The sequence below is a fragment of the Salmo salar genome, chromosome 18 (assembly GCF_965601325.2).
Source record: "Salmo salar chromosome 18, fSalSal1, whole genome shotgun sequence".
In the NCBI taxonomy this organism is placed as follows: domain Eukaryota; kingdom Metazoa; phylum Chordata; class Actinopteri; order Salmoniformes; family Salmonidae; genus Salmo; species Salmo salar.
The window spans coordinates 64,150,952-64,165,779 of NC_138308.1; the positions used below are offsets into that span (position 1 = coordinate 64,150,952).

Genomic DNA, 14,828 nt, shown 5'->3' on the forward strand with positions numbered 1-14,828 from the left:
TGACGAACAATGCCTTTTCCAGCATGATGGAGCACCTTGCCATAAGGCAAAAGTGATAACTAAGTGGCTTGGGGAACAAAACATCGATATTTTGGGACCATGGCCAGGAAACTCCCCAGACCTTAATCCCATTGAGAACTTGTCGTCAGTGCACAAGTAAAAAAACAGTACACACACACACACCAGTATACACACCAGTACACACACACACACACACCAGTACACACACACCCACACACCAGTACACAAGTACAAACCAGTACACACACTCACACCAGTACCCCCACACACACACACCAGTACCCATACACACACCAGTACCCATACACACACCAGTACAAATGTACAAACACACACACACACACACACGTACAGGTACAAACCAGTACACTAACACACACACACACACACCAGTACAAACACCAGTACAAACACACACACACACACACACACACCAGTACGAACACCCACCAGTACACAGGTACACAAACACCAGTACACCCGTACACACACACCCAAGTACAAACACACACACCAGTACACAAACACACCCAAGTACACACACACCCACCCCAGTACACACCCACCCACACCAGTACACACACACACACCCAAGTACAAACACCAGTACAAACACACACACACCAGTACACACACACACACACAGTACCCACCACACACACACACACCAGTACACACACACCAGTACACACACACACACACACACACACACACACACACACACACACACACACACACACACCAGTACACCCGTACACACAGACCCAAGTACAAACACACACACCCCAGTACACACACACCCACCCACCCCAGTACACACACACCCCAGTACACACACACACACACACACCCAAGTACACACACACCAGTACACACACACACACACACACACACCAGTACCACACACACACACACACACACACCAGTACACCCACCACACACACACACACACACACACACCAGTACACACACACACCCCAGTACACACCCACACACACACCAGTACAAACACCAGTACCACACACACACACCAGTACCCACACACACACACAAGTACACACACACAAACACCAGTACCCACACACACACACACACACACCAGACACCCACACACACACACGTACAAACACCAGTACACACACACACGTACACACACCAGTACACACACACACACACCAGTACACACACACACAAACACCAGTACACACACACACACCAGTACACACACCCACACACACCAGTACACACCCACACACACACACCCAGTACACACACACCAGTACACACACACACACCCCAGTACACACACACAAACACCAGTACACACACACACCCACCCACACACCAGTACAAACACACAACCACACACCAGTACACACACACACACACACAGTACACACACACCAGTACAGACACCCACACACCAGTACACACCCACACACACCAGTACACACACACACACCAGTACACACACCCACCAACACACCAGTGCACAAGTACACACACACACACACCAGTACACCCACACCCACACCAGTACACACACACCAGAACACAAGTACACACACACCAGTACACACGTACACACACACACCCACACACACCAGTACACACAGTACAAACCAGCACACACACCAGTACACACACACACCAGTACACACACACACACCCCAGTACACACACACACACACACACACACACACACACACACACACACACACACACACACACACACACACACACACACACACACACACACACACACACACACACACACACACACACACACACACACACCAGTACACCACCCACGCAAACCAGTACACACACACACACACACCCACCCACCAGTACAAACACACACCCACCAGTACAAACACACACCCACCAACCAGTGCACAACACACACCAGTACACACCACAAACACGCACCAGTACACACACACACCAGTACACACACACACCCCAGTACACACACTCACAAACCAGTACACACACACACACACACACACACACCAAGTACACAACACCAGTACACCACACACCAGTACACACACACACAAGTACAAACACACCAGTACACACACACCCACACCAGTACACCCACACACCCACACACAAGTACAAACACACACCAGTACAAACACCAGTACACACACCAGTACACCCACACCAGGACACACACACACACACCAGTACACCAATACACACACACACACACCCAGTACAAACACCAGTACACACACACACCAGTACACCCACACACAAGTACACACACACACACACACACACACACACACACACACACACACACACACACACACACACAGTACACACACACCAGTACACACACACCAGTACACACACACACACCAGTACAAACACCAGTACACACACACACACACACAAGTACACACACACCAGTACACACACACACACAGACACACACACCAGTACACCCACACACACCAGTACACACACACACACCCAGTACACACACCAGTACAAACACACACACACCAGTACACACACACACACCAGTACACACACACCACACACACACGTACACACACCAGTACACACACCAGTACACACACACACACACACCAGTACACCCAAGTACAAACACCAGTACACACACACACACACCAGTACACCCACCCACCCACACACACACACACACACACACCAGTACACACACACACACACACACACACACACACACACACACACACACAGTACACACACCAGTACACCACACACCAGTACACACACACACACACACACAGTACACACACACCAGTACACACACACCCACACCAGTACACACACACACACACACACACAGTACAAACACACACCAGTACACACACCAGTACACACACCAGTACACCCAGTACACAACACCAGTACACACACACCAGTACACCCACACACACACACCAGTACACCACTACACACACAAGTACAAACACCAGTACACACACACACACCAGTACACACACACACACCAGTACACACACACACACACACACACACACACACACACACACACACCCAGTACACACACACACACACACCCAGTACACACACACACACACACACACACACACACACACACACACACACACACACACACACACCAGTACACACACACACACACCCAGTACACACACACACACACACACCAGTACACACACACACACACACCAGTACACACACACACACACACCCAGTACACACACACACACACACACACACACACACACACACACACACACACACACCAGTACACACACCCCAGTACACACACACACACACCCCAGTACACACACACACACCAGCACACACACACACACACCCCAGTACACACACACACACCCCAGTACACACACACACACACACACACCCCAGTACACACACACACACCACACACACACACACACCAGTACACACACACACACACCCCAGTACACACACACACACACACCAGTACACACACACACACACCCCAGTACACACACACACACACACACACACACACCCCAGTACACACACACACACACACACACACCCCAGTACACACACACCCAGTACACACACACACACACCAGTACACACACACACAAGTACACACCCAGTACACACACACACACCAGTACACCCACACACACACACCAGTACACACACACACACACACACACACACACACGTACACAACACCAGTACACACACACACACCAGTACACCCAAGTACAAACACCAGGACACCACCCACACCCACCACACACACACACACCACAGACCAGTACACACACACACCCAGTACACACACACACACACACACACACCAGTACACACACCAAGTACACACACACACACACACACCAGTACACCCACACACCAATACACCCACACACCAGTACACACACACCAAGTACACAACACACACACACCAGTACACCCACACACATACACACACACACACACCAGTACACACACACACACCAGTACACCCAAACACACACACCAGTACACACACACACACACACAGGACACCCACACCAGTACACACCACACCAGTACACACACACACACACACACACACAGACACCCACACCAGTACACACACACACACACACACACACACACACACACACACACACAGACCAAGTACAAACACACACACACCAGTACACACACACACCACATACACACACCCAAGTACACACACACACACACACCAGCACACCCACACCAGTACACACACACACACACACGTACACACACCAGTACACACACACCAGTACACCCAAGTACACACACCAGTACACACACACACACACACACCAGTACACACACAGTACACACACCAGTACCACACACCCACACACACACAAGTACACACACACACCCAGTACAACACACCAGTACACCCACACCAGTACACCCACACACACAAGTACAAACACACACCAGTACACAACACCAGTACACACACACACCAGTACACACAAACACCAGTACACCCACACACACACACCAGTACAAACACCAGTACACACCCACACCAGTACGGACACACACACACACACCAGTACACCCAAATACAAACACCAGTACACACACACACCCACACCAGTACACACACACACACGTGTACACACACCAGTACACACACACGGACACCCACACACCAGGACACCCACGTACAAACACCAGGACACCCACGTACACACACCAGTACACACCCACACACACACACACACACCAATACACACACACACACACACACACACACACACACACACCAGTACAAACACCAGTACACACACACACACACACACACACACACCAGTACACCACTACACCCACACCAGTACACCCACACACCAATAGACCCACACACCAGTACACACAAACACCCAAGTACACACACCAGTACACACACACACCCAAGTACACACACCAGTACACACACACACCCAAGTACAAACACCAGTACACACACACACACACACACACGTACACACACCAGTACACACACACACACACACACACCACACACACACACACACACACACACACACACACACACACACACACACACCAGTACACACCACACAGTACACACACACCAGTACACACACACACACACACACACCAGTACACACACACACACCAGGACACCCACAAGTACACACACCAGTACACACACCAGTACACACACACACACCAGTACAAACACACACACCAGTACAAACACACACACCAGTACACACACACACACACCAGTACACACACACACACCAGTACACCCAAACACCCACGTACAAACACCAGTACAACACACCACACACACACACCAGTACACACACACACACACACACACACACACACACACACACACCACACACACACACACACCAGTACACCCACAGCACACACACACCAGTACACACACACACACACACACACACACACACACACGACACCCACACACCCACACACCAGTACACCCACAAGTACACACACCAGTACACACACACACCAATACACCCACACACCAATACACCCACACACCAATACACCCACACACCAGTACACCCACACACCAGTACACCCACACACCAGTACACCCACACACACCCAGTACAAACACCAGTACACACACACACCAGGACACCCACACACCAGGACACCCACAAGTACAAACACACACCAGTACACAAGTACACACACACACCCACACCAGTACACACACCAGGACACCCACAAGTACAAACACCAGTACAAACACACACACACACCCAGGTACAAACACCAGTACAAACACCAGTACAAACACACACACACCAGGACACCCACAAGTACAAACACCAGTACAAACACCAGTACAAACACACACACACACACACCCACGTACAAAATAGTACACACACACTCACAGCAGTACACCCACACACCAGTGCACCCACACCAGTGCACCCACCAGTGCAAACACACACCCACATACCAGTACACCCACACACCCAAGTACAAACACAAACACACACACCCCAGTACAAACACAAACACACAACACACACACACACACACACACACCAATAGTACACACACACACTCACAGCAGTACACCCACACACACACACACACACACACTCACAGCAGTACCCCCACACACACACCAGTACACAGGTACACACACCACAGGTACACACACACCAGAACACAAGTACACACACACACACCCACCTGTACACACACACACCTACATACCAGTACACACACACACACACACACACCTACATACCAGTACACACACACGCACCAGCACACCGAATCACCAGTACACACACACACCAGTACACACACATACACACAAGTACACCCACACCCAAATAACACAAGTACACACACCCACAAGTACAAAATAGTACACACACACACCAGTACACCCACACACACACTCACAGCAGTACACCCACACCCACCCACCAGTACACAGGTACACACACCACAGGTACACACACACACACCAGAACACAAGTACACACACACACACACCCACCCGTACACAGGTACACACACACACACACACACACACACCTACATACCAGTACACACACGCACCTGTACACCGACTCACCAGTACACACACACGTACACAAGTATAAACACCAGTACACAAGTATAAACACCAGTACACACACACACAAGTATAAACACCAGTACACACACAAGTATAAACACCAGTACAAAACACAAGTACAAAACACCAGTACACAAGTACAAACACCAAATCAAATTGTATTTGTCACATACACATGGTTAGCAGATGTTAATGCGAGTGCAGCGAAATGTTTGTGCTTCTAGTTCCGACCATGCAGTAATATCTAACAAGTAATCTAACCTAACAATTTCACAACAACTACCTTATACACACAAGCGTAAAGGAATGAATAAGAATATGTACATAAAAATATATGAATGAGTGATGCCCGAACGGCACAGGCAAGATGCAGTATATGGTATAGAGTACAGTATATACATATGAGATGAGTAATGTAGGGTATGTAAACATTAGTGGCATTGTTTAAAAAAGTGGCTAGTGATACATTTATTACAGCAATTTTTCCATTATTAAAGTGGCTAGAGTTGAGTCAGTATGTTGGCATCAGCCCCTCAAATGTTCGTGATGGCTGTTTAACAGTCTGATGGCCTTGAGATAGAAGCTGTTTTCCAGTCTCTCGGTCCCCGCTTTGATGCACCTGTACTGACCACGCCTTCTGGATGATAGCGGGGTGAACAGGCAGTGGCTCGGGTGGTTGTTGTCCTTGATGATCTTTTTGGCCTTCCTGTGACATCGGGTGGTGTAGGTGTCCTGGAGGGCAGGTAGTTTGCCCCCGGTGACGCGTTGTGCAGACCTTACTATCCTCTGGAGAGCCTTGCGGTTGTGGGCAGGGCAGTTGCCGTACCAGGCGGTGATACAGCCCGACAGTATGCTCTCGATTGTGCTTTTGGTGACAAGCCGAATTTCTTCAGCCTCCTGAGGTTGAAGAGGCGCTGCAGCGTCTTCTTCACCACGCTATCTGTGTGGGTGGACCATTTCAGTTTGTCCGTGATGTGTACGCCGAGGAACTTAAAACTTCCCACCTTCTCCACTACTGTCCCGTCGATGTGGATAGGGGGCTGCTCCCTCTACTGTTTCCTGAAGTCCACGAACATCTCCTTTGTTTTGCTGACATTGAGTGTGAGGTTATTTTCCTGACACCACACTCCGAGGGCCCTCACCTCCTCCCTGTAGGCCGTCTCGTCGTTGTTGGTAATCAAGCCTACCACTGTAGTGTTGTCTGCAAACTTGATTGAGTTGGAGTCACGCATGGCCACGCAGTCATGGGTGAACAGGGAGTACAGGAGAGGGCTGAGAACGCACCCTTGTGGGGTCCCAGTGTTGAGGATTAGCGGGGTGGAGATGTTGTTACCTACCCTCACCACCTGGGGGCGGCCCATCAGGAAGTCCAGGACGCAGTTGCATAGGGTGGGGTTGAGACCCAGGGTCTTGAGCTTAATGACGAGTTTAGAGGGTACTATGGTGTTAACCTCTTAGGGCTAGGGGGCAGTATTTACACGGCTGGATAAAAAACGTACCCGATTTAATCTGGTTACTACTCCTACCCAGTAACTAGAATATGCATATACTTATTAGAAATGGATAGAAAACACCCTAAAGTCTGACCATTTATTGGCTTTCTTTGACATCTCTTTCCAAAACAAAGGATCTCTGCGGTAACGTGACACTTCCCACGGCTCCCATAGGCTCTCAGAGCCCGGGAAAAAGCTGAATGTCGTCATTCCAGCCCCAGGCTGAAACACATTATCGCCTTTGTCAAGTGGCCGATCAGGGGACAGTGGGCTTAGGCGCGTGCACTGATCGCCCCCGTCTTTCTTTTTTTCCCTCTATTTACCGAAATGCAGATTCCCGGTCGGAATATTATCGCTTTTTTACGAGATAAATTGCATAAAAATTGATTTTAAACAGCGGTTGACATGCTTCGAAGTACGGTAATGGAATATTTAGAATTTATTTGTCACGAAATGCGCCATGCTCGTAACCCTGATTTACCATTTCGGATAGTTTCTTGAACGCACGAACAAAACGCCGCTGTTTGGATATAACGATGGATTATTTGGGACCAAACCAACATTTGTTATTGAAGTAGAAGTCCTGGGAGTGCATTCTGACAAAGAACATCAAAGGTAATCAAACTTTTGTAATAGTAAATCTGATTTTGGTAAAGGCTAAACTTGCTGGGTGTCTAAATAGCTAGCCCGTGATGGCTGGGCTATGTACTTAGAATATTGCAAAATGTGCTTTCACCAAAAAGCTATTTTAAAATCGGACATATCGAGTGCATAGAGGAGTTCTGTATCTATAATTCTTAAAATAATTGTTATGCTTTTTGTGAACGTTTATCGTGAGTAATTTAGTAAATTCCCCGGAAGTTTGCGGGGGGTATGCTAGTTCTGAACGTCACATGCTAATGTAAAAAGCTGGTTTTTGATATAAATATGAACTTGATTGAACAAAACATGCATGTATTGTATAACATAATGTCCTAGGGTTGTCATCTGATGAAGATCATCAAAGGTTAGTGCTACATTTAGCTGTGGTTTGGGTTTATGTGACATTATATGCTAGCTTGAAAAATGGGTGTCTGATTATTTCTGGTTGGGTACTCTGCTGACATAATCTAATGTTTTGGTTTCGTTGTAAAGCCTTTTTGAAAATCGGACAGTGTGGTTAGATAAAGGAGAGTCTTGTCTTTAAAATGGTGTAAAATAGTCATATGTTTGAGAAATTGAAGTAATAGCATTTCTAAGGTATTTGAATATCGCGCCACGGGATTAGATTGGCTGTTGCGTAGGTGGGACGATTTGGTGCCACCTACCCTAGAGAGGTTAAATGCTGAGCTGTAGTCGATTAACAGCATTCTTACACACAGACCAGTACACACACCCACCAGTACACACACAGTTAAAAAGTATACAATAGTACAGGAGAAAACTCCTCTATATCCTCCCATCCTCTCCCACTCTCCTCCCTCCCTTACTCATCTCTTATAATGATAATAAAATGAAGTTAAGCCATTTAGATAATCTCTCTCCAAATATCCCCCTCCCTCTCTCCCATCCCATCCCTCTCACCAGCTGTTGTACCCGGTGGGTCTCAGGGCTCTCTCCAGTTCCTCCTGGCTTCTCTTGCAGGCCTCGATGTTGAGGAACTTGAAGATGTGGAACTTCCCCTTGGAACAGACCTGGGCCGTCGGCTGCTGCAAGGGGTTGTTGTCCAATATAATGGTCTGGAGGTGGCGCAGGTGGCGGTAGCACACGGGCACGTGGGAGATGCAGTTACAGGAAACGTCTAACCGGACCAGGGGCAACTCTGACAACTCTGAGAGGGAGGGTGTAGTTTAATATCGAGCTGATATCCAATCATCATGGAAATTAGCGTATCATGGGAAATAATAAAATAAAGTTTCGGCAGTATCAATTCAATGCTTTAAATGAAACTATGGTTTAGCATTCCGGTTTAATTCAATTAAAATAAGGCCTCGATCATCATTTCTCAAACTGTTTTGACTCATATGAAGGAGGAACTTGTGTTAGTGGTAACCTAAGTTATCTTGCATTGAGAGCCTGTAGTCAATAGGTTGGAGTTTTGAGGAGAGCTCAAGGCAGGATTGGAGAATGGAGGGGTGCTGTGAGGCCAGAGCTATACTGGTACCTTACAGGACATACCGTCACAGGCAGCCAGGTTGTTTTGCTGTGCGATTTCAGTGCCATGTTGTTTGCCGTATATTCCAGACTATGTGCCGCAACTTTTTTCCCACGCTTTGAACCCCGCGGCTTAAACAATGACGCGGCTAATATATGGATTTTTCCCGCTTTCCATTTTTTTCTCCCAAAAAACACATTCTGTGACGTGCTCAGTTTTTTGGCGGCATGAAGCTTTCATTAGACCAAGGAAATTGCCGAACGGGTTAAGGTCAAACAACTTTTTTGTTTACTGTTTAGATTAAATCGAGCGCTCTCAAACTTCCCATCATTCTGATTACGGTAGTCATTTTGTCACCCTCATCATGGCAAAGACACAGAGAAATGCATATGATGCAGCTTTCAAGTTGAAGGCCATTGATCTGGCTGTTGGAAAAGGAAATAGAGCTGCTGCACGGGAGCTTGGTCTTAATGAGTCGGTGATAAGACGTTGGAAAAAGCAGCGTGAGGAATTGACAACTAAAGCTTACTGCAAATTTTGTATTTTTTGTTACAAGCCGTGTTTCGTTAAAGCCTATTTATTTTTGTTACAAGCCGTGTTTTGTTAAAGCCTGTGTAAAGTTCATTTGTTTCAATGTACCGGTAGGCACCTGCGGCTTATAGACATGTGCGGCTTATTTATGTTCAAAATAATAATTTGTTTTAAATTCAGTGGGTGCGGCTTATATTCAGGTGCGCTTAATAGTCCGGAAATTACAGTAATATTAATTTATGGTTTGTTTGTGCTAAAGCATCTGGTAGTGGTACTTAGGCCTATACTTCTGGGGTTGTCTGGTGTGTTTAACAACTGAGTTAAAGAGCGGTTAAGCGTTAGAAAGGAGTCAGTGGTGGAAGTAGCGCGTCAACAACTAGGTTAGGAAAAGGTGGACTTAAAGGAAAAGGGGTGAGAGTCATCGGGGGCATTACAGAAGACTCGGAAAGTCAAGGGTCCAACTCTAGGGTCAATAACAATATTAGGTACAGAGTAGCCCAATTCTGAGAAAAAGGGTCAGACCTTCACATTTTAAGATTTGTTTTAAGAATATTAGTAATGTACTTAGGCAAAGGAGACTTAAGGTTTCAGAGAAAGACTACACTTTAGCTTGGAGAACTGTTAAGGACTTAGGGTAGGGTAGGGTTAGTGTATACAGTGTGTAAAGCATAGAAGTTGAAGCCATGATGGTATACTTACTGTATCTAAGGGATCAGAGACGGGTATTGAGAGACTTAGTGGGGAGTCGGGACACAGGAGCTGCGGGGTGGATAGTGGTATACAGGCCAGGAAACTTTATTTTGGGGGGGGGGGGTTCAGGGAGACACTGAAGCACGGAGGTGGGGTGTATAGGGTGTATGAAGGGGTCAAAGGTCAGGTGTGTGTGTCTTACCTTTGGGCAGCATGGTGAGCCGATTCCTTCTCAGGTTGAGGTCTCTCAGGCACTCCAGCTGACCCAGCTCCACCGGAAGACACTGCAGATCATTACAACTCACATCCTACAGGAGCGGGAGATGGGAAACAAAATAATCAAAAGTCTAACTGCAACCCAGGCTTACACACCAAAGACAGAACAAGCGGGGGGGGTGAAGAAGCGAGAGAGGAAAAAAATGAGCTTTAGGTCAGAACAGAGACACAATATGACAGAAATGCAGGTGTGAGAGTCAGCAAGAGGGCAGAAATAAAACAATTAGAGCAGGAGAGTATGAAGAGAGGAACAGATAGAGTACCTAAGGTAAACGTGACCGCAAGAGTTAAAGACTGCAAGAGATATAGCTTGAGCAAAGATGGCAAAAGGAGAGAGAAATACCTAGAGAAAAAGACCGAGATCAGAGAGCCCTGTGTGTGGTAGTGGGTAAATTGAGGCATGGGTATATGTTACTACGTACCAGCTGTCGGAGGTGTGTGAGGGTGTGTATGGAGGCGGGCAGGGCCAACAGCTTGTTGTTGCTGACGATCAGGACTCGCAGGAGGGGGAGCTGACACACCGAGGGGGGCAGGTTGGAGATAAGGTTACGGCTGCAAGGACGGAGACACACAGAACAATGATGAAAAGTCATACACGCACAAGCAGGCAACTGAACAGGTGCAACGACTTGAAAAGTTGTTTGTGCGACCAGTATGTGTATGTGTTACCTGAGGTTAAGGTAAGTGAGAGCCTGTAGATGACAAAGGCTGGGGGTGAGGGAGCGAATACAGTTGTGGTACAGGCTGAGCGTCTCCAAGGAGATGAACTGGCACAGCTCCTCTGGCAGCTCACAGAGACGGTTCTTAGACAGGTCTGAAACAAGAAGGACCAAACACAGTCATATTGGACAACGACAACCACTCACATTCCATAATATTGCCATGAGACACAAAAATAATCAATAACCATCAATGATACTGAAATTAGACAAATAGAACCAATCACCGACAATCATCATTATAAAGCCATAGAAACAAAAAAGTCCTATCACAATCAATGATCCTGATGAGACAAAAAGTGACCTATTACAATGACACAGGAAAGGGGAAAAGGAATCACACGTGATTAAATAGGATAAATGAACGGATTGTCAGCCCAGTAACAATCTGTGAGACAAAGAGAGGTCTACAAAGAGGTCTGGAGAAAGTCACCATTCACCTTCATATGGGTTTGTGGGTAGATGAATCACTCAGGGAGACACGCACACACAAGCCGCTGACTATATACATATAGCAGGGTTCCCATTAGGAAAATTTGCAACTGAAGTGCAACTGAAGCAAAAAAAATCAGTAATGCCGAGCACAAATTACAATAAGATGCATTTACGATCTGCGTTTACAAATGCAGCAAGAGATTTCTGAAGTGTTTATTTTTTATTCCTGCATGAAAAAAGATAGGGGTGTTAATGGATAATTCGAAGTTTAACTTCCTACTTATAAGTAAGCTACTGAATTAATAAGGTGACGGGCCATCATATTGTGTAAGCTTCTGCCATGTTTGAGAAGTCAAAATCCTTTGGATGAGTTCTGTGTTATCTTTTGATTTCCTTGCGTTTTTCTCCTCTCCATTCTCGACCAGTGTGCTCTCCTCCCCCATCTTCTCCTAGCAGAGCATGCAGGCCAACCGCCCTAGCGACTCCAAACAGACACAGTGTGTACACATGCTGCTTTAGAGGCAGTACTGTTCTTCCTTCAGACACGCATGCGTCACAACTTTGTTCATTTGCACAATGTCTCTCATTCACATCCACTTGTAAATGTCCAAAATGACATTCAGTACCTCCTACCTACAGCACCAGTCTAAAGTTTGGACACACCTACTCATTCAAGGGTTTTCCTTTATTCTTACTATTTTATACATTGTAGAATAATAGTGAAGACATCAAAACTATGAAATAACATATGGAAACATGTAGTAAACAAAAAAAAATATTCTTCAAAGTAGCCACCATTTGCCTTGACAGCTTTGCACACTCTTGGCATTCTCTCAACCAGCTTCACCTGGAATGCTTTTTCAACAGTCTTGGGTTGAGGTCTGGTGATTGTGGAGGCCAGGTCATTTGATGCAGCACTCCATCACTCTCCTTCTTGGTCAAATAGCCCTTACACAGCCTGGAGGTGTGTTTTGGGTCATTGTCCTGTTGAAAAACAAATGATAGTCCCACTAAGCACAAACCAGATGGGATGGCGTATCGCTGCAGAATGTTAATTTAATCTGCTTCTTAATATGCCTCACCTGTCAGGTGGATGGATTATTTTAGCAAAGGAGAAATGCTCACCAACAGGGATGTAAACAAATTTGAGAGAAATAACATTGTGTAGATGGAACATTTCTGGGATCTTTTATTTCAGCTCATGACATTTACATTTAAGTCATTTAGCAGACGCTCTTATCCAGAGCGACTTAGAAATTGGTGCATTCACCTTATGATATCCAGTGGAACAACCACTTTACAATAGTACATGTCTTTTTTTTTTTGGGGGGGGGGGGGGGGGGTCAGAAGGATTGCTTTATCCTATCCCAGGTATTCCTTAAAGAGGTGGGGTTTCAGGTGTCTACGGAAGGTGGTGATTGACTCCGCTGTCCTGGCGTCGTGAGGGAGCTTGTTCCACCATTGGGGTGCCAGAGCAGCGAACAGTTTTGACTGGGCTGAGCGGGAACTGTGCTTCCACAGAGGTAGGGGGGCCAGCAGGCCAGAGGTGGATGAACGCAGTGCCCTTGTTTGGGTGTAGGGCCTGATCAGAGCCTGAAGGTACGGAGGTGCCGTTCCCCTCACAGCTCCGTAGGCAAGCACCATGGCCTTGTAGCAGATGCGAGCTTCAACTGGAAACCAGTGGAGTGTGCGGAGGAGCGGGGTGACGTGAGAGAACTTGGGAAGGTTGAACACCAGACGGGCTGCGGCGTTCTGGATGAGCTGTAGGGGTTTAATGGCACAGGCAGGGAGCCCCGCCAACAGGGAGTTGCAGTAATCCAGACGGGAGATGACAAGTGCCTGGATTAGGACCTGCGCCGCTTCCTGTGTAAGGCAGG

General features: G+C 47.2%; 1 protein-coding gene and 1 long non-coding RNA gene across 3 annotated transcripts in view; both read right to left on the bottom strand.

The window, feature by feature from the left end:
* The window catches only part of LOC106577444 (DISP complex protein LRCH3), a 36,085-nt gene extending 26,180 nt beyond the window's left edge, over positions 1 to 9,905 (bottom strand). For both annotated transcript variants that reach the window (XM_082965061.1, XM_082965058.1), the window contains exon 1: positions 9,730 to 9,905. The gene's annotated coding sequence lies outside the window, so the exon portion shown is untranslated. The remainder of the gene's footprint in view (positions 1 to 9,729) is intronic.
* An 80-nt stretch (positions 9,906 to 9,985) lies between these two features.
* LOC145850245 (uncharacterized) overlaps positions 9,986 to 14,828 on the bottom strand; it is a 46,977-nt gene continuing 42,134 nt past the window's right edge. The window contains exons 4-8 of the long non-coding RNA XR_006760456.2: positions 13,799 to 13,935; positions 12,467 to 12,611; positions 12,220 to 12,349; positions 11,724 to 11,829; positions 9,986 to 11,590 (exon numbers count right to left, since the gene is read on the bottom strand). This is a non-coding gene — a long non-coding RNA (uncharacterized LOC145850245). The remainder of the gene's footprint in view (positions 11,591 to 11,723; positions 11,830 to 12,219; positions 12,350 to 12,466; positions 12,612 to 13,798; positions 13,936 to 14,828) is intronic.